This window comes from Silene latifolia, chromosome 11 (genome assembly GCF_048544455.1).
Source record: "Silene latifolia isolate original U9 population chromosome 11, ASM4854445v1, whole genome shotgun sequence".
Taxonomy (NCBI): domain Eukaryota; kingdom Viridiplantae; phylum Streptophyta; class Magnoliopsida; order Caryophyllales; family Caryophyllaceae; genus Silene; species Silene latifolia.
This window is the reverse complement of record NC_133536.1, coordinates 72,834,972-72,861,609: the sequence shown is the minus strand read 5'-3', so window position 1 is coordinate 72,861,609 and position 26,638 is coordinate 72,834,972. Positions and strand designations below refer to the sequence as shown.

Below are 26,638 nucleotides of genomic sequence, written 5' to 3'. Positions count from 1 at the left end.
CTTTCCGGATAAATGAAGGAAACAACATTCAAACCCACCACCATCAAAGAACGAGGACTAGCACCCGAAGCGGGCAACCCCGTGAAGGACCTCAAGTGCCACCACGGCACCACCCAACGGATATGAGGACCACCCTGCTCCGCCAATCTTGCGGCCCAATAGACCTCGGTGGAAGCAAAACTATCCGGGTACAACTTCTTCCTCATAGTAAGGTGACGGAAGGAGTAAGAAGAAGGATCAACCGGAGGTTCTACATACCTTAGCCTCTCCAATAGCCACACTTGAAGGATCCTTGGGGATCCAAAAGAGGGAGCTTCTCCACAAGAGCCTTCCTTGTCCAAAGCTTGGATAATCTCTCCAAGCACCAACCATGATGGATCTCTACCATGCTCCATTTGCTCAATCACATGGATGAGGGTCATGCTACCATGGCATCTTGGCCCCTCCTTCTTCAAGATATCAACAAAGAGGTACACATGGATGAGGCAAAAACCAAGAGCCCTTCTCCTAGCCACCTCCGAGACATTAGCATCTAATCGATTTGAAAAGATGTTGATAAGAGCCAACATGTCCACACCATGTGGAGCAAGAAGAAAGTTGATTTGGCTTGTTGATAAGCCCAACATGGAACGAAATTTCTCCTTGTAGCACAACCGAGTCGGAGGAAACACCGGAACACAACCCGGCCACCCACCAATGGCTCCAACTTTTTCGGCAAGAGGACAAAGCTCACCTTTCGGGAAAACGAAAACATGATGTTTCGAATCCCAAACCGAGAACATGCTTCAAGAAACGAAGGTTGCACCTTGACTTGACGAAGCACCAACAATTGACCAACTCCCATGCAAGCGAGTTGATACTTTTCGGGAGGCGATAAATCCCGGCACCATTGTCGCAATGCGTTCTCAAAAGCATCCATGAAATATTTTTGTGGAAGAAGAAGAGGTTTTGTAGAGATGATTTTGTGTTTCGGATGATGAAACAATGAAGCGCAAACGTCCCTATTTATACAAAAATGATCAGCGCATTTTTCAGAAAAAGAGGAGAGCCGGCTTCCATCGCCAGGCTGCTCGCGCCTCTTTGAGGCTTCTCCAGGATTCCCGCTGTTGACTTGTCTCTTTCAACATGTGTTTTCTCCTGACACCTCAAACCTCCCGCCAGGAAGCTCGCGCCTCTTCGGGATAATCCCGGACATTTTGTGTTTCCTCACACTCACATTTCCTTGTTTTCGCGTTTTACGAAATCCGACACGGTTTCCATGACGCAGCTTTAAACATACGGATTTTTCTTTCTTTTTTTTAAGAGGGGAAGGGCTAGCCGCCCCGATCCGCGATGGATCGTTTCCATGTCAGTCAAAATTCCGAATTTTTTTTTTCGCTTTTTCGCAATTCTCCATAAAAAAAATCAAAATCAAAGATTGATAACACAACATCAATTTTCCTCAAAATTCAAGCACTCACAAATTCAAGTCTTGACCTCAAAAATCAAATGTACTCGCAAAAGTCCTTTTCTAAAATTCTTTCCTAACGGTTTGAGTTTGATTTTTTCGAGTCAATTTTCAAATGTTTCGACGCAATTTAATTCACAACACGAGTTAATTGCTCAAATTTTCAAATCAATTCCTTTTGAATTCCGAACGTGACGATTTGTCACGGAATTTTCAAAATTCATTTCAAAATTTCAATTTTAACTTCAAGTCATCTTGGTTAATTTTGATTTTCAAACAAATGCTTTACGTGTTTTCAATCAAATGCTTCTACGTGTTTGCGTTTATGTATATATGCTATCTGTTGCCTGTTTTCTACACTAACGATGCAGGAACTAGTGCAAACATCAAAAGAAGAATCGACAGCCGACAGCGCTCCTCCGAAACACAACACAAAAAAGCCAAAAATCACAAAATAAACCACAGTCCAAAAACACATATATACAAACCGCCTCACGCAAAATGTAAATATGTACAGACAAGTGTCCAAGACACGGACAAACTACAAAAACTACTTGACGTCTCCCGTCGGACCAGTCCTGGTCTCACTAGGAGTCGCCGCCAACGCAGACACCACCATCTGCTCAGGCTCCCTCTCCGGAGAACTCTCCAGCGTCTCCTCCTCTATCACGACGCGAACCTCTTGCGCCGCAGCCAACTGAGCCCTGAGGGAGGCAATCTCCGCGTCTCGACTCCGCAGCTCGTCCTCACGACGCCTTAAGTCCTAGTCCCGACGGATGATCCCCAGCTCCTGGCCCGCGATCATCGACCTGGCTGCCTCCTACTCAGCACGGACCCGAGCAAGCTCCGCCGGATCCGCAGTGCCCTACAAAACACAATAACAGATCCTCAAGATTTAAAAACGTGAAATACAACACCAAACACACAAAACGTACCTGAGAAAGCCGAGCTTCCCTCGTAGCCAGGTCACCAGCAAGCGCCCTCCAGCGGTTAGCCATCCGCCACAAGTTCTGGTGACTAACAGTCGTCACCTGCAAAACAAAAATGTCCTTCAATACAATGTAAGGCGAAATGTGTAATCGGAGAAAGTGTTCAAGTCAGGAACTCACCCTCAGAACAATCAACCTCCACTCCATGCCAGCATCGGTCACCTCGGCTACCGCGGGCTCCGGTAAGCGCAACTGAAGGTCCTTGCCACCCGGCCCCTGAAAAGTGGTCTCCGCCGGAAAGTCAGGGGCGAGTCCTCATCGCAGTCGACTCCCTGCCATTTGGATCCACATCAAAGATGACAAACCCTCCTATTAAGAGAGGCAATGGAAACAAAAAAACAGAGGAAAAGATACCTTAATCGGGTACCAAGCAAGCCTCGACAGCCGGAAGGTGTCGTAGTCAACGCCCCGCAACAACAGCTCCTCACCTCCCCGACCGTGAAGGTGCTCCTCAACCTCATCAGGGGTCGACTCCTGGAACAACACCCTAGGCGGGTCAACCGGCACGACGAAAGTCTCGGTATAGCACTGGCGAACTAAACGCTCGCCCAAGTGCCAAACCGGCTCAATCGCCGTCTCCAAGTACAGACACAGAGAGCTGCGAGGCTGCAAACGCTCCTTGATGGCAGCCGGTACACCCGTGTAGTGCTCCCAAGGCCGCCGAACAAACTGCATTCAAAACAAAGCAATTCAGCTAACTGGGGGCTGCATAAGCTACCTAATCATCCTATCTCTATCTATCTCTATAAAGGAGAAGGGGAAGAGGACAAGAACTTACATCAGCAACCCGAAGCTTGTTCACGCGACGCCTGCAGTCCTCGTAAGTCGACTTAATCGACTTCTTCCGAGCCACCGTCCAACCCCTCACAGCAGGGTAAGCTGAGGGAACACCGCCTGTAGTCCCCGGACGCAGAGGGGTGAAGTAAGCATACAACCAAGCCTGTAATCAAACACAACAAACACAAATCAGCCAATTTCTCAAAAATTGCCAAAATCAAAATCAAAATCAAACTAAAAAAAAAAAAGACTACCACAAAAATACTCGTACCTCAAAGATGAGGTCGGGACCAACTAAGGCAGGAGCAGTACCCGCTCCCACTATCTCTGGACGCACCGCCGCGTGCAAGTACCAGGTGAAACTCGCCAAAGCCGGCGTAACCCAGTCAAACCGACCCAAAGTGTCAAGGTTGGTGAGGAGAGGAAGCACCTTGGTCGACAAGCGCTCACCCTTGTCACCAAAGTACGTGGCACCCAAGAAGTACCACAACCACAGCCGCGCCTCCTTCGTGTCGGCCTCAACCTCTGCCTCCGGACTCGCCAACGGCGCCAGAGTAACACCTGCCACCCTCCCAGTGAAGTGGTCCTTCACATATGAACTCGCGATCAAGTACGGAGTGACGTCGGAAGGCTCCGACAAAGCAGTGCCGATCAAAGCAGTGACCGCAGGAGAGAACACTCTCTCCGGCGTCTCGGTAAACTCAATGGGCAACTCACCACAGGGAAGGCCGGATACCATGGAGAAGTCCTCTAAAGTCACGCCGACCTCCCCAAACTCCATGTGGAACGATGACGTCGTATCCCAGTACCGATCCAACATAGCGCGGATCAAACACAGGTTCGCCCTAATCGAAGACCTGTGAATGTCCCGCCAAGCGGCCACCAACGGCCCGAAAGCTGACCTCTCTATCAACGCCCTCGACCCGGCTCGGAGAACGTCGTAGAAACCCAAGCAGGTAGAAAAGCCCGAGAAAGTCCTCATGGTGCCAATCTCCTGAAATCAAAAACAGACAACGTCAAAATGCCTATTTAGGCCCGACACTTCAAAATGAAAAAATTCAACCGGGGAACACGACTAACCATACCCTCGTGAGCACGGTAGGAAAGGTGTCGGTCCAGTCGAAGCAACAACTGGCTACCGTCAAAACCCTTGGCCCACTCAGGCGCCGGCCGTAAAAGCAACTCCCGCAGGGCGGTAACTCGCCTGGCTCTCCAACTCGCGACGTCAACATCGTCCTCGGCTGTCTCCACTCTCCGTCTCTTATGGCCGCGAGACTCGATGTGGTGGGTAGGGCCCAGCTCAACGACCCTGTTGACATCCCGTAACGACCGTCTGGTCCCCCGAGGACGACGCTCCCTCGTAGAAAATCTCCTCCTGGAGGTACTCGCCTCAGCCCCAGTCTGAGCTCTCCCAGTGCTAGCAGCCCCAACAACGGGCTCCTCATGCTCCTCGATGGCCCCTGAGGCCCCAACAGTCTGCTCAGGAGGTCTCTCCTCCTCGGTGACGTCCTCCACAACCACGACGGGCGTGCTAACCGGAGTACTAACCGGGCCCGTCCCGAACAACTCCTCAAGAGTCGCAGCCATGAACTCGGCCTGCCCCGAACACTCTCCTACAATAAACAAAAAACGTCAGCCGGAATTTCGGCATTACGACGGCATGAAATGGATAAATCCAAGAAAACAAAAACAACCTGCAATGCAAAACAAGGGCAATCCCGCCCAAAATTCAACCAAACAAAACCATTCACAACAAACAAACAAAAACGACTCGCCCCTCTTTTCAAGCAAAAGACGAGTCAAAATCACAAAAACGGCATTTCAAGACCCATACAAGGTCCGCCTACAAACCAAAATACATTCCCGACGCAATGGGGTATTTTTCTACGGCTCAAAAAGGCAATTCATACGCTAATTTGAGCCCAAACCAGTCAAAAATTCAAAAACGACCGCAAAAGGCAGACGTGATTTTATCACGCCTCAAGGTGACCTAAATTACCAATAAGGTCCATTTCGAGGCAAACTGACTCAATTCAAGCCCAAACAGACGCTTATTTTGTCAGACGTAAGATCGTCACAAAGGGCAAAAATCCAATCTTGCCCACAAATATCCAACGAAGGTCCATAAATGGCGAATACGGGTTTTCCCAACTATAATGCAACCTAGTGGGACCCACTACCCAAGCAAATAAACTTGGCATTGTGAAATGAGACGGTTTCTCGCCTCACTCACGTTTTTCGAGCATAGGGAGCGGGAACAGGGACCAAAATACAAACTAAAAGCACCCCTATACTCCTAAACAGGTTTCTAACCTAATGCAAGCATCAATTTCACTCGAAATAGGCTCAATCAAAAACGTCCAATTCGATTTTTAGGGTAAAATTCGCCCTAGTTCATTCAAGCTAAGGATCAACAAATTTAAATGGATTCAAGAGGAAATACATACCTTGAGATGACATTGTTGATGAAGGCGAGAATTCGAACAAGCTAGAAGGTCCAACAATGGCAAATTTGGCTTTGTGTTGTCGAAGAGAAAGAAGACGAGATGATGAATGGTATGCGGCCTGACCTCGCGTCTTTTTACAGAAAAAAGGGAAGCCCCTTTGGTTCGCCAGGTGGCTCGCGCCTAAACCAGGCCTCCCCTTTGCTCTTTCAGCGGATTTTGGGCTTTGGCCCAATTTCCCGTGATAAACTTCAAAGTTGTCATTGGCGATATTGAAAATCGTCATTCCCCTCAAAGACAAGCAAAAACAAATAGTGAAAATTCAAATTCGCTATTTTCGAAGGCTTTAAACGACGGTACATAAACCGTCACTCCAATCAAATAGTGAAGATTCAAATTCGCTATTTTCAAAATTTTTCCAGCAAACGGCGATCAAAACCGCCAATTTCAAGAATAATGGTGAAATCAAAATTCACCATTTTCCTTCAAAATTTCAAAAATAATAGCGAAAATTCAAAAACCGCTATTTCTCCAAATTTTAAGCGACGACAATTAAAACCGTCATTTTCAAGATAATAGTTGGGAATTGAATTCCACTATTCTCATCAAATGTCAACGGCGACACATAAACCGTCACTTCAATTAATAGTGAAGATTCCAAATTCACTATTTCCATCAAATGTCAACGGCGGCACATAAACCGTCACTTCAATTAATAGTGAAGATTCCAAATTCACTATTTCCATCAAATGTCAACGGCGGCACATAAACCGTCACTTCAAAACGCAATAGCAAACTCAAATTTGCTATTTTCCTTCAAAATTAAAACAAACGGCGATCAAAACAGGCACTTTAAGTTCAAAGAGGAACGACGAATGGTGAAGATGCCAAATTCACTATTCTTTCAAATAGCAGCTGGGGGCTTCCTCGCGGAACCCGCTCATTCCAAAAACAGTGATAGTGAAAATCCACACTCACTATTCCCGCAGCGGCATCACGAGTTCGCTACCTTCAAAAAAGCCCTTTCGACGCGGCTATGCTCACGGTCCATCAACCGACCGCCCCATGGCTGGCGAGCCTTTGTCCGCAAACATTCGAGGACAGATCCCGAAGATGCCTCGGGTACATTTCCTTACCATGGCTGGCGAGCCTTTGTCCGCAAGCAGTCGAAGACAAATCCTGAAAATGCCTCGGGTACATTTCCTTACCTTTCAAGGACAGATCCCGAAAATGCCTCGGGTACATTTCCTTATCATGGCGTGCGAGCCTTTGTCCGTAAACATTCAAGGACACATCCCGAAGATGCCTCGGGTACATTTCCTTACCATCAGCTGGCGAGCCTTTGTCCGCAAACGCGCAAGGACATATCCGAAGATGCCTCAGGTATGACTCCTTCTTATGGCTGGCGAGCCTTTGTACGTAGTCTAACGGACTTTAAACGACCCACACGGACAGTCGACAGACTCTAAACTGTTCCCGACGACAGGTCCTTGGCTCGTACCCTCAAGTCGCCTTGGCGTCGCCCTTCCTGACGGCAGGTCCTTGGCCCGAATCCTTTCGAGCCGCCTCGACGTCGCTTGGGTCTCCAGGTTGTAATCTTCGATTGACCTGGGGGCTCTACTTTGACTTTCGCTCTGTCCAAGCCTCAGTCAAAGTGGGGGTTCTGTAGATGCCCGGTATCTGCTGAGACTCCAATAAACACCCGATGATTATCGGACTACAAAATGTTTTGGAATCGCGGCGTTTGATCGACAGTTTGTGTACAACTTTACGTCGGAAAACTTAAAACGATTTCGAAAATAAAACATTTCAAAACATTTCAAAAATACCTGGAGTTTTTAATGCACGACGACGGGGTCTCAATGACACTAACTAGAGTCAAAACCGACACCGGACCAAAAACCGACTCAAAAATTCAAATCCCGACTCCAACAACGAGTCAAACCGAGTCAACCACAAAAAACCAAACATTTCAAACCTTCTACCTTAAGTTTTCCCGGATTCATTGACACGGCTATCGCAACCCTATCAAAGATAAAACCTAACGGTCTCAACTAAAATGTAGTAGAGGCAGTCGAGTATCGAATCCACAAGGAGGTAATGTAATTATCAGCTATCTAGTTCTAGTCCTAAGGTAACAATTGGGGGGTTTTGTTTGAATTGGTTTCTAAACTACGATATTTAAGGGAAAGAGAAATAAAGTAAAGAGCAGTAAAAGCAAGGAAATAAGATTAAATTATCAAGAGAGAAGGGACATGTCGGGAATTCGGTTCACTACGGTAGTCTAGTGACTCAGCTGTAAATGATTCAGACGAACTAATGTGAGACGGATGTTGAAAGGTCCTTTCGGTCCACTTTCTATCCTAAAATACCACTAACTTAACTTTCATCCTCATTAGAGTAGTCAACTGTTCATAGCAGGCCTATTTAGTCCAATCTTTCGATCCAGGATTAATTTTAGCCAGATTAAAGGGTGACATAGAAGCGTGCACTCAACTAAGTCGAATAAATACAATTAAATTGCTATGGTGACAGGGTCTCACAATTAATTCATCTAATTCATTTACTACATCGTCACATTTCTACCGCAGATCCCCTAATCCCAACGTGAAAGGGGTTTAGCTACTCATGTCGCTAATTAAACTAACAGCAGATAAATTCCCAGCAATAAACATAATGAAATAACAATTAAAAAGCATTAAAGAGAAATTAGGGCAAAGGAAATAATGAGACAAACAAGAAATTAAAGCAACAAAAGGATTAATTATTATTAAGAAGGAGAAAGGAATTACAATCCAAGCGAATCCGGCGTAAAAAACACAAAACCCGAGTGAAAATGATTCCAAAGCAAGGTTACAGTGAATGATGAAAAAGTAACGTAACAAAGTTCTCAGTAGCAAAGTTTATAAGATAAAAGATGATCCTAATTAACCTAGTAAAGCGTGCTTAAATAGCAAAGGAAATAAGTTTAGCGAAATAAACACTCACGCGGGCTGATTAAAGCCCATAACCATCAAAACCACTCGATCGAGTGGATTAAAACCACTCGATCGACCAACTCTTCAGCAAAAACTACTCGATCGACCATAAAGTCACTCGATCGAGTAGATGGTCTTTCTGCAAGCTAAGGGTCGAGTACAAAAGTGCTCGATCGACCATCTTGGGAAGTAGAAACCACTCGATCGAGTGGAAAAACTGCTCGATCGAGTGCTTCATTTTCATTTCAGCTCAAGTCCGCCACCGAATGCCTCGTAATGCGTGCCACGACGGTTCCAAATGCAGTATCTCACTCTGGAACAATCCCGTCTCCTCTAAATGCATGCAAAAAGGACGAAAAAGGGTACGATTGCACTACTTTCGCGCTCATTTCTACAAAATGGACAAAACGAACCAAAGTAGCCAATTCGGGGCAAAATACCATAAAAATAGTATAAAAAATGCATAGAAATACGTGCTGAAATAGGCTAAAAAGACTATACATTAGGCACGTATCAAATCTCCCCAAACCAAACTTTTACTCGCCCTAGAGTAAACTCAAAACTAAACTAATGAAACGGAAATGATAACTCAGAGCTAGCTCAACTTGTCTACTTGAACCAATTTAATGCAACAAAAACTAACAGTTAAAGCTAAGCAGTCAATACGCAAACGAGTTATAAGCTGTTCAGAAATATAGCCAACCTATCGACCTTGCAAGACCAACAAAATCGGACTCTCTCGTGGTCACTCTTCTCTCATGAAGCAAAGGTGAATGTTATATGTAAAAGAGAGAAGAAAAGACAGTCACTCACCTAACTGCAACCTACATAGCATGCATGCAACAAAAATGAAAGACAATTCAAGTACTAATGCACACACTCCAACCAATAATGTCCGTCACAGCAGAGGGCTTACAAATAATTTGGGAATAGTGAGGTTTAGGTGAGAAAAGGCAAAACATGTTATGGAAATGTGGAGGTAAAAGCGTCAAGCTAGTTCCTAACAGGACCATAGTAAATCATCCGAATCTCAACTGACTGAAGAACTAAGAATAAGTGCCCTTCATTTGGCACACAACTCCCTAGACTCAAACACAATCTCCTCAAAAATATGGAATAAAACGGAGGAGTCAGACGGTCACAAACTTCCCTTTTTTAAACACCGTCTGAAATAGCTAACTGAAACAAACAACCTTTTTTCAAACTTCTTTCTTTCTTTCTTCTCCTGTTCACGTTCCAGCCTCTTTCTTTTTTTTCATTTCATTTTTTTTTCTTTTCTTTTCACTTTCACGTTTTTTCTCCCTTTTTTTTTCAATACTCTTTTTTTCCTTCATTTTCCTCCTTCCTCTATTTTCCAAAAACTCCATACAAAAGAGATACGGCCAAACTGCAGACGAAAACTCATACCACAAAAGAACATACTAACTAGCTCGACTAGGCAGGCTTAGTTTGGGATGTAGCTAATGGGTCAAAAAGGCAAGTTTTGGCTAATGTGGAGCTAAGTGGGTGAAAAATATAAGGAAAGGGAAATTTGCAAGTACCTCCCTGCATGTGACACCAACCACAAACCCGAATATGTGCATTTGACGAGAAATTGAATGTCATAAATGTGCAAAATAGACGAACATGCTATGCAAGGAGTACTACTCAAAATTCCTAATGAACTGGTCATGAATGTCACCAGTTATAAGGCTCTAAAACTCAGAATTTTTTAAGTAGTTTGGCAATTTATCAGGTCAAGTCTAAACAGTCAGCTATATTTGAACAGAAATTCGTAGATTATGCGTATGACAAAGCTAAAAACTATCAACAGAAGTGCAAGGCTCAAGTAAATTGACAAGTTATAGTGCATTGTCATCATGGAAATCTACCGTTCCGACTCAACCTATATGCAAAAATAAACGTGAATTTTTTGAATTTTTGAATTTTTCTATTTTTTTGGATTTTTGATTTTTTTTTTTGAAAATAAGCAACAATGCAAGCTGAAAAATAAACGTGAATGCAAAAACAAATGCAAATGCAGACTCAAAAGGATGCAATACCCTCCCCAAACCAAAACGGACAACGCCCTCGTTGTCCTCCAGCATACACCAGCAGATATATACAGGGGAACGGGAATATACAACCAACAAAATAAAAATAATAAAATAAAGTAGACAAAATAAAAGAATAAGAGATACATACAAAATACGAACTTCTCCAAACCAGCCAGAAAACTGGGGAAGTGAGTAGACCAGTAGCTACTCGTCAGCGTCGCCGCCGCTGCTGTCTCCATCTCCATCTCCATCCAGTCGGTACTCCGGATCTCTCTCCTCCTCTCTCGTCCTCCGCTCCTCAGCGCGAGCTCTCTCCACTGCCACCTCTGGGTCCTCGTCCTCCTCCTCCTCCTCTGACGCCGGGTACCCCTCAGCTGGGTACTTGAAGAAGGAAGGGTGTGGCCAACCCTCCGGGATCGGTCTGTGTCGCCGCAAGTGGTACTCGTACAGAGGGTGTAGGGTCAAAGCTAAGTCCCTCTCCATACTAGCCTGACGCTCTGGAATCTCATGCAACAAACCGTAAACGGCGCCCCCTTGGCCTACGACCGCGGGCGCCACAAAGGGAGGAGGTAGTCTTAAAGTAGCCGGTAAAACCGGCTCAGTCTGTGTCTGGTCAGTGGGAGGTGGAGTAGGAGTGGTAAGAGTGGTAGTAGTAGTGGGAGTAGGGGTCGGATCGGGAGTAGCCGTGGAAGGCTGGGTACTCCCTGAAGGTGTAGACCCCTCTCCGGTCTCAAGCCGCCGCTTCTTGGCGGCGGGTGCATCAGGAGGTGGATGTGGTCGGAGTGGAAGGTGGAGGTCAGGCAGTGGTGGCAGACAGTGGCTCTTTGCAACAGTGGGCAAGGGCTCAAGACGGGGGAGAGGCTCACAGGGTAAGTCAACAGACAAGGAGCCGTCAATCTTCCAAGTCTGGTAGTCTGGGGTAAGCCAATGCTGAAAGAGCATGGCGTCCAGACTCAGTAGCCTCTCTCCAGCGAGGTAATGCAAGTCACGAGGCCAAACGGGGAAAAGGCGACGGGCAAGAATGGTGGCTATGCCACCGCAGGCAATGGTTCCCGTCTCCTTCAGCCCCTGGCTCTGAAGGTACTGGGCGGTCAAGTAAGCTATGTTGAGGGTGAAAGGACCCTCGCAGTCGACGTTCAGGTAACCGCCCAGGATGGAGATCTCAGTGTTTGTCATGTTGTTCGACTCCTTTCGGCCGAAGATAGTGTTCCCCATCAGTCTAAGGAAAACACGGACAGGGGGTGGGTGGACCTGATGGAGCTTCCGCTCCCTGAAAGTGGTATGGGCTAGACACCGCCAAAGCTGACGGTAGACCTTCCTCGGGGCAGCAGTCAAGGCCGTAGAGGAAAGGTCAAGTAAACTACCGAACTCCCCTAAAGTCCTCTGAAAAGTCCGGTTAAACAACCGGAAGGACACTGAAAGACTATCGGGGTCAGCCTCGTGTGCCCCGGGGGAGAAGGTAAAAGAGCTGAGAAACTCGAGACTCAGCTCTAAGAAGGTACGGCCCCTCATGGTGATGAGTCCGGCCATCCCCGTGCCCCGTAGTAAAGTACAGACCGACTCATAAATGTCGAGTCTCGTAAGCACCGATTCCTCTAGGAATCGGGAAGGAACATGCACACAGCGAACCAGGTTATAAAATTTCGTACGATGTAAAGCGTTAACGAAAAGTACCTGCGGGTAATCTGGATGAGGGTCGAGGGAACTGTCACCTCGGACCGTAACAGTGCCAGAAGTAGAAGCAAAAGCAGAAGCAGCAGCTGTAGAAGTGCTAGGAGCGGAAGTAGAGGGTACTGGAGCTGGTGTAGCTCGGGACTGTCTACGACCCCGGCCTCTGAAACTCAAGGCAGAAGCTCGTGAAGCGACGGTGTGAGGAACCAGGGCTGCTCTGAAGGCAGCTGCGACTGCTGGCGAGTCCGCCACAGGTGTAAAGGTGGAAACTGGTGTAGAGGTAGTGGCTACTGTGGTCACCGCTGAAGAGGAACTAGCAGCAGTGCTAGCTGTGGTGGTGACCGTAGAGGAAGAGGTAGCCTGAACTATGCTAGCAGCTGAGCTAGCTGGAGTAAAAACCGTCCTTGCAGCTGAAACTAGGAACACAGGGGCTGTAGTGGTGACTAAAGTGGAGACAGTGGCAACAGCAGGGGCCACTGTCTCACTCAAGGACGGGTTAGAAGTGGTACTAGTAGAAGGTAAAGTACTAAACTCCATCCTGTAATAAAAGCAAGGGGTATGATAAGAAAACAGCTGCTAACCGTGGCTAAAACAACATGTAAAACCAGCATGTGGCAGCATGTGAATCCCCTACAAGTCGAAAAATTTGACTTTACAGCATAGAATTCCCAACAATCCTCAAACAAGTTTGAATTACAGCATAAAATGGCGATAGGGGACGGGAAAAGCAGTTAACAACAGCAGCACATAAGCATTACTGAGGTTAAATAAAGCAATGCAGCATAAAAACCGTCTGACAGTCGAAAAACTCGACTGAGGAAGCCCTAATCGCGAGATTGTTTTTGCACAAAATTCGAATGGAAGCATGTTAGGCATCGACAGGGTGTGATAGCAGTCTAAAACAGCAGCAATTAAGCAACAAAGAAGCTAATTTAGACAGATTACAACAGTAATAACCAAATGACAGTCGGAAATTCGACAGTCCTGCACCCATATCGCAAAAATTTCATGTAGAATTCGAATTAAGCATGCAAAACAGCGAGGAAGGAGAATTATGATCATCAGGCAAGCTAAGCAAGGGCAATAAACTCAATTAAAGTCGAAAAATCAACCAACAATGGATATTCAAACCCTAAATTCGATTTTTACCTCATAAAATTCCAAATAATCGAAATCAAGATACAAAGAAGGTAAAAGAATTGCTTACTCGATGAGAATGATCCTACAAATGCAATTAATCTTCAAATAAACAAGCAACAATAGCGATTTTTCAGTCGAAAAACTCGCAAACCCTAACCCTTCTAAAAAGCCGTGAAAATCACCACAAATTAAGGGGGAAATAAGGGGCTTTTGAAGATTAATTAGCAAGCAAGGGATTTTAGGTGGCGGATTTGGAGATTGGGTAAGAAAATATGAGGATTTGGGTGAGTTTGATCGCAATTAGGGTATGTTAGACAAAATAAGGGGATGAAATGAGTGTAAGAACAAAACAAAAGAGTTTAAGGTAAAAAGACTCCCTGTGTTCTGTACATTTCACTCGATCGAGTGGTTTTAAACCACTCGATCGAGCACTTTTATGCTCCAGTTGCTCGATCGAGTAGAATTCTACTCGATCGAGAAGTCCCCCTTTTGGCTTTGCTCGATCGACTGGAAAAAGAGTGCTCGATCGACCAATTTTCACTCGATCGAGTACAAAAATTACTCGATCGAGGACTTTTCTCGCGTAAGCTCTTGAATTTTCGTCTTTTCTTCCTTGGAATGCGTAAAACTTCTCCAAACCTGCATAAAAATACATGCAAAAATTTCCCAATATACTAAATACGCATAAGAACAGTCTATAGTCTTACGTCTACGCTAAAAACTGTCTAAAACTAATTGTCCTAATTAAAACGCAATAAAACAAATTCAAAAGAAATTCAATAATTATCTATTACAAAGTGTTACACGGGGCATTTCCCCGTTTAATTCCCAACAAATTTCAGTAGCCCCTTGGTGGGCTCCTGACTAGAGGACGTAACCTCAGCAACATTGACTGTCCTCTTCAACTTCCATGAGCATGAATTATCACTTGAAACGGTAGGAGGGGAGTAGTTCACATCCACGTAAGCGCGAACTTTCCTCGTCCTTGCTCCTTTATCACCAGCTTTAGCGTCATCATCTTCAATTTGATTGATAATAATTACACCATGTCCTTTGACAACTCCTTCATTGCTTTCATCTGTACCTGAAGCAAGGAAAACAGACGAACTTTCCTCCTTTTTGCTCTCAGTCTGAGGCGGAGGGTTAACAATAGCAGCACAATTCTCCAAATTTTCATCTGGAGTGTCAATAATAGGATCAATAGAAGAGAGAGCATTGCAAGGCTGGGCTTGCATGGGAGCTCTCCGGAACTTTGATTGGTGAAAAATCAGCTCCTCATCCCCTACCTGGAAAGTCAAAGTCTTCCCCCGACGCGTCTATAATCGCACGGCAGACAAAAATGGTCTCCCTAAAATGATAGGGGTGTGTGCATCTTCGGGGATGTCTAAGACAACAAAATCAACGGGAATAAAGAATTTCCCGATCTGAACAGGTACGTCTTCTACTACACCTAATGGCCGTGATAAACTACGGTCGGCCATCTGGACAGTCATGTTGGTGCAACTCAGCTTTGTCAAACCAAATCTCTTAGCCAGAGACAACGGTAAGACACTCACGCTAGCGCCTAAATCGCATAGCGCATTGTCAATCAAATGCATACCGATATGACACGGAATTGAAAAACTACCCGGGTCTGATTGCTTAGGGGGTAACTTGTTTTGAAATAGGGTGACCCCACCTCGATCAAAGCTCTTGTCTCACTATCATTAATAGTCCTCTTACGCGATAAAATTTCTTTCATAAACTTTAAATAAGAGGGTACCTTTGTCAGCAATTCAGTGAACGGCACAGTGACTTCCAAGCTTTTCAAAAGTTCGACAAATTTTCGGAATTGTTGATTGGCCTTTGTATTCTGCAGCCGCCTCGGGAAGGGAACCGTGATAGGTATCTCAAGTCCCTTGTTTCTCGCTTCCAATGTATCTTCCGGTGCAAGTTCTGTATCCTTTGGACGCTTCTTACCTCTCGAACGAGGTATTTCCGGTGATATCTCGCTTAAACGAGCACTAGCACGCTCTCGAATAAGCTTCCCGTCTTCAATACTACTCGATCGACCAATTTCTTCATTCGATCGAGCAGTTTCTCCTTCAGAATCAGTCGATCGAGTAAAATTCCCACTCGATCGACCAACTCCACTTTCTGCGTCACTCGATCGAGTAGAATAACTACTCGATCGACCAGTCTGCTCTTCCTGTTCACTCGATCGAGTGGAAAAACCACTCGATCGAGCACTTTCGCCTTCAGTTCTGCTTGATCGACCACCTGAAATCAGTCGATCGAGCACTTGCTTTGCCGTGACCTTATTTTCTTCGTCAGTTCACTGTTCACCATCAGTTTTAGCCTTCCTCGGGTCTGATTTCAACACTTTTGGTCCCTCATAAGAAAGACCGCTTCTCAATTCTATCAGATTTACAGTCTCATGTGGATTCTTCTCGTTTTAAGTCGGTAAATGGCCCTGCTTTCTCGAGGATTGATTCGCGGCTAGTTGGGCAACTTGAGTCTCAAGTGCCTTAATGGACGTGTCCTTTTGTTGATCACTTGAGTTTCTTTGTTGATCACTCAGCTGAAACTGCTTTGTAAGGGCTTGCATCATGGACATAAGCTCACCAATTTCACTTACCGCGCCGGAAGATGATGCACCGTGATTAGGAGGGTTGAAGGACAGGGGCTTCTGATAGCCTTTTTGATTTTTATGTGGAGGAATATACGGCTGCTGCTGGTTCGGAGGAGCAGTAGGATTGAGCACATTTTGACTACTCCACCTCAAATTGGGATGGACGTTCGGCTCGTAATAAGTGTTGTTCTGCCTGTAATGTTGAAAGGCAGCACAAGACTCGAAAGGACTAGGACAATTCTCTGAAACATGTCCCTCAGCTCCACATCTTCTACGAGACGAAAGGACCGTCTCAAACAAATTTACCCGATACATCCCTCCTTTGGAAGCTCCTCCCAACTCATATTTATCAAATCTTGCGGTGAGAGCTTCAAGTGCGGCTCTGAAGGAGATTCAACACTCCTCCTTTGATTCCCCCTGGAATTCCCATACTCGGCTTTATGGGTGGCTAAGTCATCAATGATCTTCCACCCCTTAGTCTCTCCCATATTCTCAAAGAAATCGGCCACTAGTTGCGGATCCAAGATAGCCCTCGATCGTCATACAGCCCGTTATAGAACCGATGCATAGACTCCACTTTTCGAAACCATGGTGCGGAATGGTTCGCACCAACTTCTTGAAACGGACCCATGCCTCATGAAAGTTCTCATCAGGCCCCTGTTTAAAGCTCGTGATCTGAGCTCTAATGGCATTAGTCTTCAAGGCAGAAAAGTACTTCTTGTAAAACGCCAAAGCCAGTGAATTCCAGTCAGTTATCCCATGAGCAGCTCGGTCCAGATCCCTATACCACTCCCTTGCAGCATCGCGGAGTGAGAAAATGAACATGGTTTCTTTTATCTGATCTGGGGTCACGCCAGTTGGTGGGGGTATGGAGCAGCAATAATCGATAAAGGTCTCCATGTGCTTAGTTGCATCTTCATTTGCGCTCCCCGAATCGGTTCCTCTCAACCAAGTTGATATAAGAAGGCTTCGGTTCGAATTTTCTTGCCTCCCCTGGTAGTACAAATCCCTTATAGAGATTCGCAGCTGTCGACTCAGAGTGACTGGCAATGGTTGCTTCTTCGGCCATTTCTGGAAACTCCGGAAAAGTGACGGTTTCAACTGATGAAGTAGAAACTGGAGAGCAAGGTGGATCCTCCTCGAAAAGCTCGTTCTCGTAAAAGCTAGAATGAGAACTAGGCTCTTCCTCTGACTATTGGTCTTGAAATAATCTCCTCTTTCCGCGCAAGGTTCTCTCAATCTCAGGATTGAATGGTAGTAGTTGACCACCCTGTGACCTGCGCATAAGAACAAACTACAGAAAGAATATAAGAATAGTTTAAGGAACGGATGCCCCTTAAACTAAAAGAAAGACTAAAAATAAAACAACTAATAATTGAAACAATTGCCTCCCCGGCAACGACGCCAAAATTTGACACGGCTATCGCAACCCTATCAAAGATAAAACCTAACGGTCTCAACTAAAATGTAGTAGAGGCAGTCGAGTATCGAATCCACAGGGAGGTAATGTAATTATCAACTATCTAGTTCTAGTCCTAAGGTAACAATTGGGGGGTTTTGTTTGAATTGGTTTCTAAACTACGATATTTAAGGGAAAGAGAAATAAAGTAAAGAGCAGTAAAAGCAAGAAAATAAGATTAAATTATCAAGAGAGAAGGGACATGTCGGGATTTCGGTTCACTACGGTAGTCTAGTGACTCAGCTGTAAATGATTCAGACGAACTAATGTGAGACGGATGTTGAAAGGTCCTTTCGGTCCACTTTCTATCCTAAAATACCACTAACTTAACTTTCATCCTCATTAGAGTAGTCTACTGTTCATAGCAGGCCTATTTAGTCCAATCTTTCGATCCAGGATTAATTTTAGCCAGATTAAAGGGTGACATAGAAGCGTGCACTCAACTAAGTCGAATAAATACAATTAAATTCCTATGGTGACAGGGTCTCACAATTAATTCATCTAATTTATTTACTACATCGTCACATTTCTACCGCAGATCCCCTAATCCCAACATGAAAGGGGTTTAGCTACTCATGTCGCTAATTAAACTAACAGCAGATAAATTCCCAGCAATAAACATAATGAAATAACAATTAAAAAGCATTAAAGAGAAATTAGGGCAAAGGAAATAATGAGACAAACAAGAAATTAAAGCAACAAAAGGATTAATTATTATTAAGGAGGAGAAAGGAATTACAATTCAAGCGAATCCGGCGTAAAGAACACAAAACCCGAGTGAAAATGATCCCAAAGCAAGGTTACAGTGAATGATGAAAAAGTAACGTAACAAAGTTCTCAGTAGCAAAGTTTATAAGATAAGAGATGATTCTAATTAACCTAGTAAAGCGTGCTTAAATAGCAAAGGAAATAAATTTAGCGAAATAAACACTCACGCGGGCTGATTAAAGCCCATAACCATCAAAACCACTCGATCGAGTGGATTAAAACCACTCGATCGACCAACTCTTCAGCAAAAACTACTCGATCGACCAGAAAGTCACTCGATCGAGTAGATGGTCTTTCTGCAAGCTAAGGGCCGAGTACAAAAGTGCTCGATCGACCATCTTGGGATGTAGAAACCACTCGATCGAGTGGAAAAACTGCTCGATCTAGTGCTTCATCTTCATTTCAGCTCAAGTCCGCCACCAATTGCCTGGTAATGCGTGCCACGACGCTTCCAAATGCAATATCTCACTCTGGAACAATCCCATCTCCTCTAAATGCATGCAAAAAGGACGAAAAAGGGTACGATTCCACTACTTTCGCGCTCATTTCTACAAAATGGACAAAACGAACCAAAGTAGCCAATTCGGGGCAAAATACCATAAAAATAGTATAAAAAATGCATAGAAATACGTGCTGAAATAGGCTAAAAAGACTATACATTAGGCACGTATCATTCATGTTGGTCAAGTACCAAACATGTGACTACAAAACCTAGGATAGAACAAATCATGATTGCGTTTGTTGTGAAAGTGACAACACAGCTCGAAGACCCACGATATGTGATGTGACCATAATTGGCGCATATTTAGCCCCCGAATTACCATTGTTTCCATGCTTTTTAGTGCCTATTTGGGTCATTTCTTATCTTTAGTTCTTTGTTTTGCATATTCTTTGAGATTTTGATCCCTTGGTAGGAAAGGAGTAAGAATCTTGCATTTTCATGGCAAAACGAGGCTAAATTGATCGTATTCAATGACCAAGCATCAAGGAGAGACAAGACTAGAAGGCCGTTGTACATAGCATAGTAGAAGAGCAATGTTGAGAAAGGATCCTTGAGTCCCCAAGGAAATCCCCAAGGAATTCATGAAGAAAAGGGAAGAAAAGAAGAAGAATTGACGCTGCCAGACAATCCGAACGGATTGTACACAATCCGCCCGTCCGTCCAGCCCAATCCGAGCGTCCCTCAAAGGAATCCGCTCGGATTCCCTCAGCACAATTCGAGCGTCCCTCTCTTGAATCCGCTCGGATTCTCCAGCCCAGATCCGGCCGTCCCGACTCCCATCCGCACGGATTTCAGTACAGCACGTTTTCATTCTTCAAAGCTACGATTAGAGAAGCCCTTCTCTCAGAAAATACCGGAGTCTCCTTGCTCAACTTAAAAAGTGTAATTACTAGTTTAGCCCTTAGTTAACCCTAATGCATCCTCCCTAATTTTCACTATAAATACCCCATTAGTCTAATTAGAGGAGCATGTTCTTATTATCAATAATTAGTGTAGTTAATATCAATCAAATCTCTCTTCAATATTGTAATCAAGTATTAATCAAGTTTTAATCCAAGTTTTAGTTCTTTAATCTCTCTCTTGTTCTTCCTTTATTTTGGGTAATTGAAGATTATTTGGGTTATTATTGGGAGATTGACAACCTCTCAATCTAGGATTCAAGTACTTCTATTATTCTTGCTTTATTATTGGAATCATTAGTAGGTATAATCTCTTAATCCCTTTTTAATTATTGCTAATTACTTTCATTTATTCATCATGTTTCATTATGTTAGTATGATTGACAACCTTTCTAGCATGATCAATATGATAATGAGTGAGTAGTCTCTTAGCTAGGGTTTAATGGGTGATTAGGGGAAACCAACATGGGGAATGATTCATGCTTAAATCAATATGCTTTCATATCTTATTTGCTTGCTTGTTTTGATCTTAATACATGCACATGTTATATTTGATGAAATGCTAAGCCTATGAATCCTTGCATTTACTATCATCACCTATCTTTTCAATGAGACTTGTAAGACATAACCCAACTCGAGTCTTGTTAGACCATGCATGTGTTGAGTAGGAAAGATTAAGTCGACTTGTAGGTGTTGTACAATCTAATCGATTCGGCTCCGGGACCCAAACTTTCCTAGGATTGTAAGATATAACCCAACTCAATCCATCACAACAATATTTGCTTGCTTATAATTTGAGAACATGTTTGTATGATCATATCCCATGAATCCCCTATGAACCCATGACACCCTAGTGCTTTTAATCAATTGTTTACATCCCTTATTTTATTTACCTTGTTAGTTTATTTTCATTGCTATTTTAGTTTAGTAACCTTCTACATCAACCCAATTTCTGACACCCCCTAGACACTACTAGTTACAATAGAATTCTCATTTCAATACCCGTCCCTTGGGATCCGACCTTTACTTGCCTCTTTACTAATTGTAGAGTTGTTTGTGAAGTATAAATTGTGTTTTGTATCGACCATTGACCAACGACCACATATGCTTAATTGTGAACACGAAATGGCCTCGATCAAAAATGGCGCCGTTGCCGGGGACGGTGTTTAATTGATTTAAGATTTCTTTTATTGTTATTAGTTGTGTCTTTTTCACCTTGGGGAAGTAAAACTCCTCAAGGTTTGTTCTAATTGTTTTGGAGTTGTTTGATATTTTGCATGTCTAGAAGGTACAAAGAGATTTGTTACCTTTTGACCGTGAAATCGAAAGAACCTTGACGAATAATAGGAGACTTGTTAGGAGGAATTTGGGAGGTGTTGGTGAAGTTGTTCAACCCACTAGTGAGTTTGTCAATCCTTTCGCAATAGAAGGAGAAGAGAACCCATTAAACAATACCACACAAAATCCACCTACAATGCCTAAATTCTCGTCACACTCTATACCCACCGAGGAGGATTTACCAAATGGTACTCCTACCCCACAACATCTTACCGAAAACTTTATTGCCAAGTCCGCCTTCATCCAACTAGTTGAAAGGAGCCAATTCGGGGGAATGCCTAGTGAGGACCCTCATTCTCATATGGAAACCTTTTGCGATTATTGTGAAGCTATCTCTCAAACGGGCGTGACTCAAGACCAAATAAGATGGGTCTTATTTCCTTTTTCGTTAATCGGCACCGCAAAGCAATGGTTGAAGGGCCTTGATAAGGCCACCCTTGGAATAGATTCTTGGAAGAAGTTGGCTCTAGCTTTCTACAAAAAATTCTACCCACCGGAAAAGACTAACATGCTAAGAGCTCAAATTACGGGTTTTAAGCAAAGGGATGAAGAATCTTTGTATGAAGCTTGGGAGCGGTTCAAAGGTATTTGTCGCTCATGTCCTCACCATGGACTTAGCGAATGGTTTTTAGTGCAACAATTTTGGAATGGTTTATATGAAGATTCAAGGAACATTCTCAATATGGGATCAAATGGAATGTTCACCGAAGTTGATGACAATCAAACATGGAACAAGATTGAGGAAATGGCGGTCCATAATTCACAATATAGTAGACCTCGCAAGGCTACTAGAGGAGGAAAGTATGAAGTGGACTCCGTTACTCAATTGGGTGCTCAACTTAGTGCTCACATTGACACAATCAACTTGAAGTTTGAACAAGCTATGGCTAGACTTGAGGAAAACTCAAAAACATCAAAGCATCATGTCAATGCCATGACGGCATCCTCATCAATACCAAGTGGGATATGTGAGAATTGTGGAACCTTGGGTCATGACTCAAGTGAATGTAGGGGAACAACCGAACAAGTTAATGCTTTCCAAGCTTACAAAAGTGGTACCCCTTATTCAAATTTTTACAATGAAAACACCAAGTTCCATCCAAATCTCTCATACAAAAGCCAAAATGTTCAAAACCCTCAAACAACATACACTCCACCACCCATGAGAAATCAAAATCAAAGACCCTTTTTCAATCAAAACCAAGGCTACCAAAATCAAAATCCATACAATCACCAAAATGACCAAGGTTTTGATGTCCAAAAAGCGGTCCTCCAAATGCAAAAGAATCAACAAGAATTTTTCACCCAAATGCAAAAAGATAGCCAAGCAAAAGACACCACCATCAACAACATTCTAGCTCACACCAAGATGTTGGAAACACAATTGACTCAACTAGCATCTTCAAGCTCACAAAGACAAAAGGGGCAATTACCACCTCAAAGTAATCCCCCTAGACATGAAACGGTTAGTGCCATTCACATGAGAAGTGGTACAAGATATGAGGCACCGAAGAAGCAAGTTGAGGATGAAGTTGTGAAAGCTAGTGAGAATGAAGTTGTGGTGCAAAGCCCCAAAGAAGGGGAATCATCAAAAGAAGAAAGTTCAAAGAAAAATGAAGACAAGGCCAAAGAGAAGGAGCCCATTGTGATTAGACTTCCTTTTCCAAGTCGTCAAGCCAAGCCCAAATTTGATGATCAACTTGGAAAGTTCATGGAAATTGTGAAGAATTTAGAAGTCTTAATTCCTTTCACGGAATTAATCAATCACGTACCGGCCTATGCAAAGTACATGAAAGATATCCTCACAAAGAAGAAGTCAATCCGGAAACTTGAGACTATCGCCTTCACTAAGGTGAGTAGTGCAATACTTCAAGGGAGTTCACCTCCAAAGTTAAAGGATCCGGGAAGCTTCTCAATACCGTGTACCATTGGCGACACAACGATCAACAAAGCCTTATGTGATCTAGGGGCTAGTGTGAGTGTCATGCCGTACTCGGTGAGTAAAAGGTTGGGAATGGGAGAGCTTAAATGCACCAATATCACTCTTCAAATGGCCGATAGATCGACGAAGACACCATTAGGGATATGGGAAGATGTCCCCGTGCGAATTGGGAAGTTTTTCATCCCGGTGGACTTTGTCATTGTTGATATGAAGGAAGATTCCAACATTCCAATCATCTTAGGAAGAACTTTCTTACACACCGCGGGTGCGGTGATTGATGTGAAACATGGAGAGCTCACTTTAGAAGTGGGAGATGAAAGCATAAGTTTTAATCTTGACAAAACCATGAGAGCTCCTCGTTTGCATGAGCCATGTTTCATGATCGATCATTATAGCCGGAAAGATGAAAGGAAGAAATCGGAACTCCAATGGAGGAAGAAAATTGAAGATGCTCCATTCAAAGAGCAAGTGAATCGTGACAAGGAGAGCTTGCAAAGCTCATCAAAATCAACCAAGGAAGAAGATGATGGCCTCATTGGCCAAGAGAAGAAATTGGGAGAGTTGTCTCCATCTAAGCAAGAGATTTTCAATGATCAACTCAATGAAGTTTGTGGTCTTTGGGACGACGAATTTGAAGGGATCTTTAATCCCTACATTGGGCATGCCATCGATCATGATCAACAACAAGGGGCACGGTCTATTGAGGACCTCTACCATAACAATGAACAAGCTTTTGATTACTTCTTCAAGGTGTTGAGTAACATCAACAACACCTTGAACATGCCCCCTTGACATGTCATCAAGAATGAGAGTTTGGTGGAGTCCTCCCTAAACCACCACTTGTAAATATTTCTAACTCCCTAACTTACATTTAATTTTTTGTATTTCATTTTTGTCATTTTTGGATTTTTATTTACTTTGATCAAAATAATTGTCATGAAAAGAGAGAAGTGAGGGAGGGATTAACAATTTTAATTGATGTGTAGTGCTTTACCTTAGTGTGGGGATGGCAATTGCCTAGGCTATTCATGCCTTAGTAGTGCCCCCACAATGAAGAACACAAGATTTGAAAGAAAGAAAGAAAGAATGATAAGGGAATGCGTTTGTGCACGGATGGAACTGAATCCGTGTACACAAGGACCAATCCGAGCGGATTCCTGAGAATCCGCCCGTCTGAAGAAGATCCGAGCGTCCTGCTGAGAAGACGCCCGTCCTGAGCTGAGCTGAAATTGCAAATTTTCTTGAGTGTCAAAGAATCCGAGCGGATTTCTGGAAAGACGCCCGTCTCACAGAATCCGTCCGTCTTGTGAACAAGACGCCCGTCTTGCAGCTGAAGAAAAACAAAGAAAAATCTCTGGACTAGAATCCGTCCGTCCTGCACGGAATCCGCCCGTCCCATCACAGAAGAATCCGAGCGGATTCCCCAGAATCCGCCCGTCTCTAGGCGGGATTTTGAAAATTTTGAAGCTGTAGAATCCGCACGGATTGCGCCCAATCCGCACGGATTGTCCCTGCGTCTTGAAAAATCTCGACTTCTTTATAACCCATCCCACCTTCATTCATTCATTCATTCATTCATTCATAAACACTACCCACAACATCAAAACCCTCATCCTCTCCATCTCAAAAACAAAAACCCTCAACAAAATCCACCAAAATCAAATCAAACCATCTTTCAAACAACAAATCAATCCCTCCATCTTCAATAACAATTAAAACCAAGCACAAAATCTTCACCTTTGAGTCGATTTTTGTTCTCATAAAGGCAAAGCCTTTCACCTTCAAATCGATTTGGGCATTCTACAAATTGAAGATTTTTGACTCTTTTCTTGGTTAGTTCATCAAATGGCAAGAACAAAGGGAGCAACAAAGGCAACAAAGGCACCAAAAGCAAAGGCTCTCTCTCAAAGGCAAAAAGCTCTACAAACAAAGAAAGCTTTGGCAATGGTGGTAGCAACACCAAGCTTGGAAGTGCAACAACAACAACAAATTTCTATGGGAGCATCACCTTCTACTCCGGTAATCGATCAACTCTTGCATTATCCGGAGGTAACTTTCATTTCCGATACCCATAGAAATACATTTGTCAAGTTTGCTATGAAACAAATTCAATCCACCAAATTCGTATGTAAAGATGCTTTGGAGAAATTGGGTGTTCTTGAACAAACAAAAGCCTTTTTCAATGCCATGGGTTTGAAGAAATTGTTTGAAATGAAGGAAGTAACATACCCCTCCCTTGTCTTGGAATTCTTAAGTTCTTTAAAAGTGACAAAAGTTGAGAATAGGGAAAATATTGAGTTTCGTCTAGCTAACACTAGTAGACGCATTACCTTTCCGGAATTGGGTGAAATTTTGGGTCTTAGCGATGAAGAGAAATATTATAAGCAATATGGGAAGTATGACACCGAGCCTCTTTGGGAGGCAATCTCCGGGAAGAAATTTGAAGATTTTCATGCTTGTCGTGCTCTTTTGGTCCATCATCCGGGCATAAGAGTATGGCACAAAGTTGTGGGAAATACCATAATTGCTAGGAAAGACACCAATCATTTCACAGGACTCGATTTTATTCTCCTTGAATCAACTTTGAATATTGGAAGAATTCACACCAAGCCTTACAATTCTTTGAGGCTATTGGTTGATAGATGGCTTCATGTTGATAGTGGGAAGAAGGGTACAACCGTTATTGTTAATGGCGGCCTAGTCACGGTCCTAGCCAAGCACTTTGATCCTAATTTCAATAAGGATAGCAAGTACAAGGCTAAGGAAGGTGGCCATCTTATTGATATGTCCATCATGATTAACAAGTTCAAGTGGGTTGCTCACAATCCCCTTGACACCAAGTGTGGGTGGCTTACTAGTGAGGCTCGATCATTCACTTTACCCGCAAAGATTTGCCGTCTTAGTGTCCACCGGACCAACTATTTAATTCCCCTATCCAAGGAAGCCGAGTACATCATTCAACAACAAAAGGGTGATCATGAAACCCCCTCCTCTTCCATTGTTATACCGCCTTACCCCTTTGTGTATGAAGAGTTCAAACCGGAAGGAATTGAAATTGGGAAAGACTATGTAACTCTTCTTATGCAAGCCATGCACAAGCAAGCTTATGAAGATCGGAAGAATGCTTATTTGGCTCAATATCCTCCCCTCTTACATCTAGCTAGGCAAGGACTCCTTGATCCATCTTGTCCTTTGCCTAGTTGGGCGGATAAAGAAGCCTTGTTTCCGGGTGCATCTAGGGACGTGGTGGAAGACAATGAGGTTGTTCGAAATGGTGAAGAAATTGATGATAATATTGAGGAAGAAGCAAGTGGAGATGAAGAAAGAGATGGTGAAGATGGTGAAGATGATGATGAGCAAGATGATGGAGAAAGTGATGAAGAAAGTGCCAAGGAAAGTGGCAATGTGACCACTTCTCATGAGGGAAGTGATGATGGTAATAGCATGATGGAAGACTAGCCTTGGAGACTCCTACACTCCCATGGTTTGTCTATATCTCTTTGTATTTTATTTCATTTTGATCATTGTTGGTTTAGTCCTAGCAACACCAAAGGACTCACACCTCGGTTCCATTGAGGTGTTCTTTATTGTTCCCATTTTTGAAAATCCAAAATGACAATCTAGTTTCATGCATAGC

General features: G+C 43.7%; 2 non-coding genes across 2 annotated transcripts; one reads left to right on the top strand and one right to left on the bottom strand.

The window, feature by feature from the left end:
- Positions 1 to 16,676: 16,676 nt before the first annotated feature.
- Positions 16,677 to 16,783, top strand: LOC141616213 (small nucleolar RNA R71). Its single transcript, XR_012530571.1, has one exon. It is a non-coding gene; the product is annotated as a small nucleolar RNA R71 (small nucleolar RNA).
- Positions 16,784 to 21,567: 4,784 nt separating this feature from the next.
- Positions 21,568 to 21,674, bottom strand: LOC141616375 (small nucleolar RNA R71). The gene has a single exon (XR_012530727.1). It is a non-coding gene; the product is annotated as a small nucleolar RNA R71 (small nucleolar RNA).
- Positions 21,675 to 26,638: the final 4,964 nt, after the last annotated feature.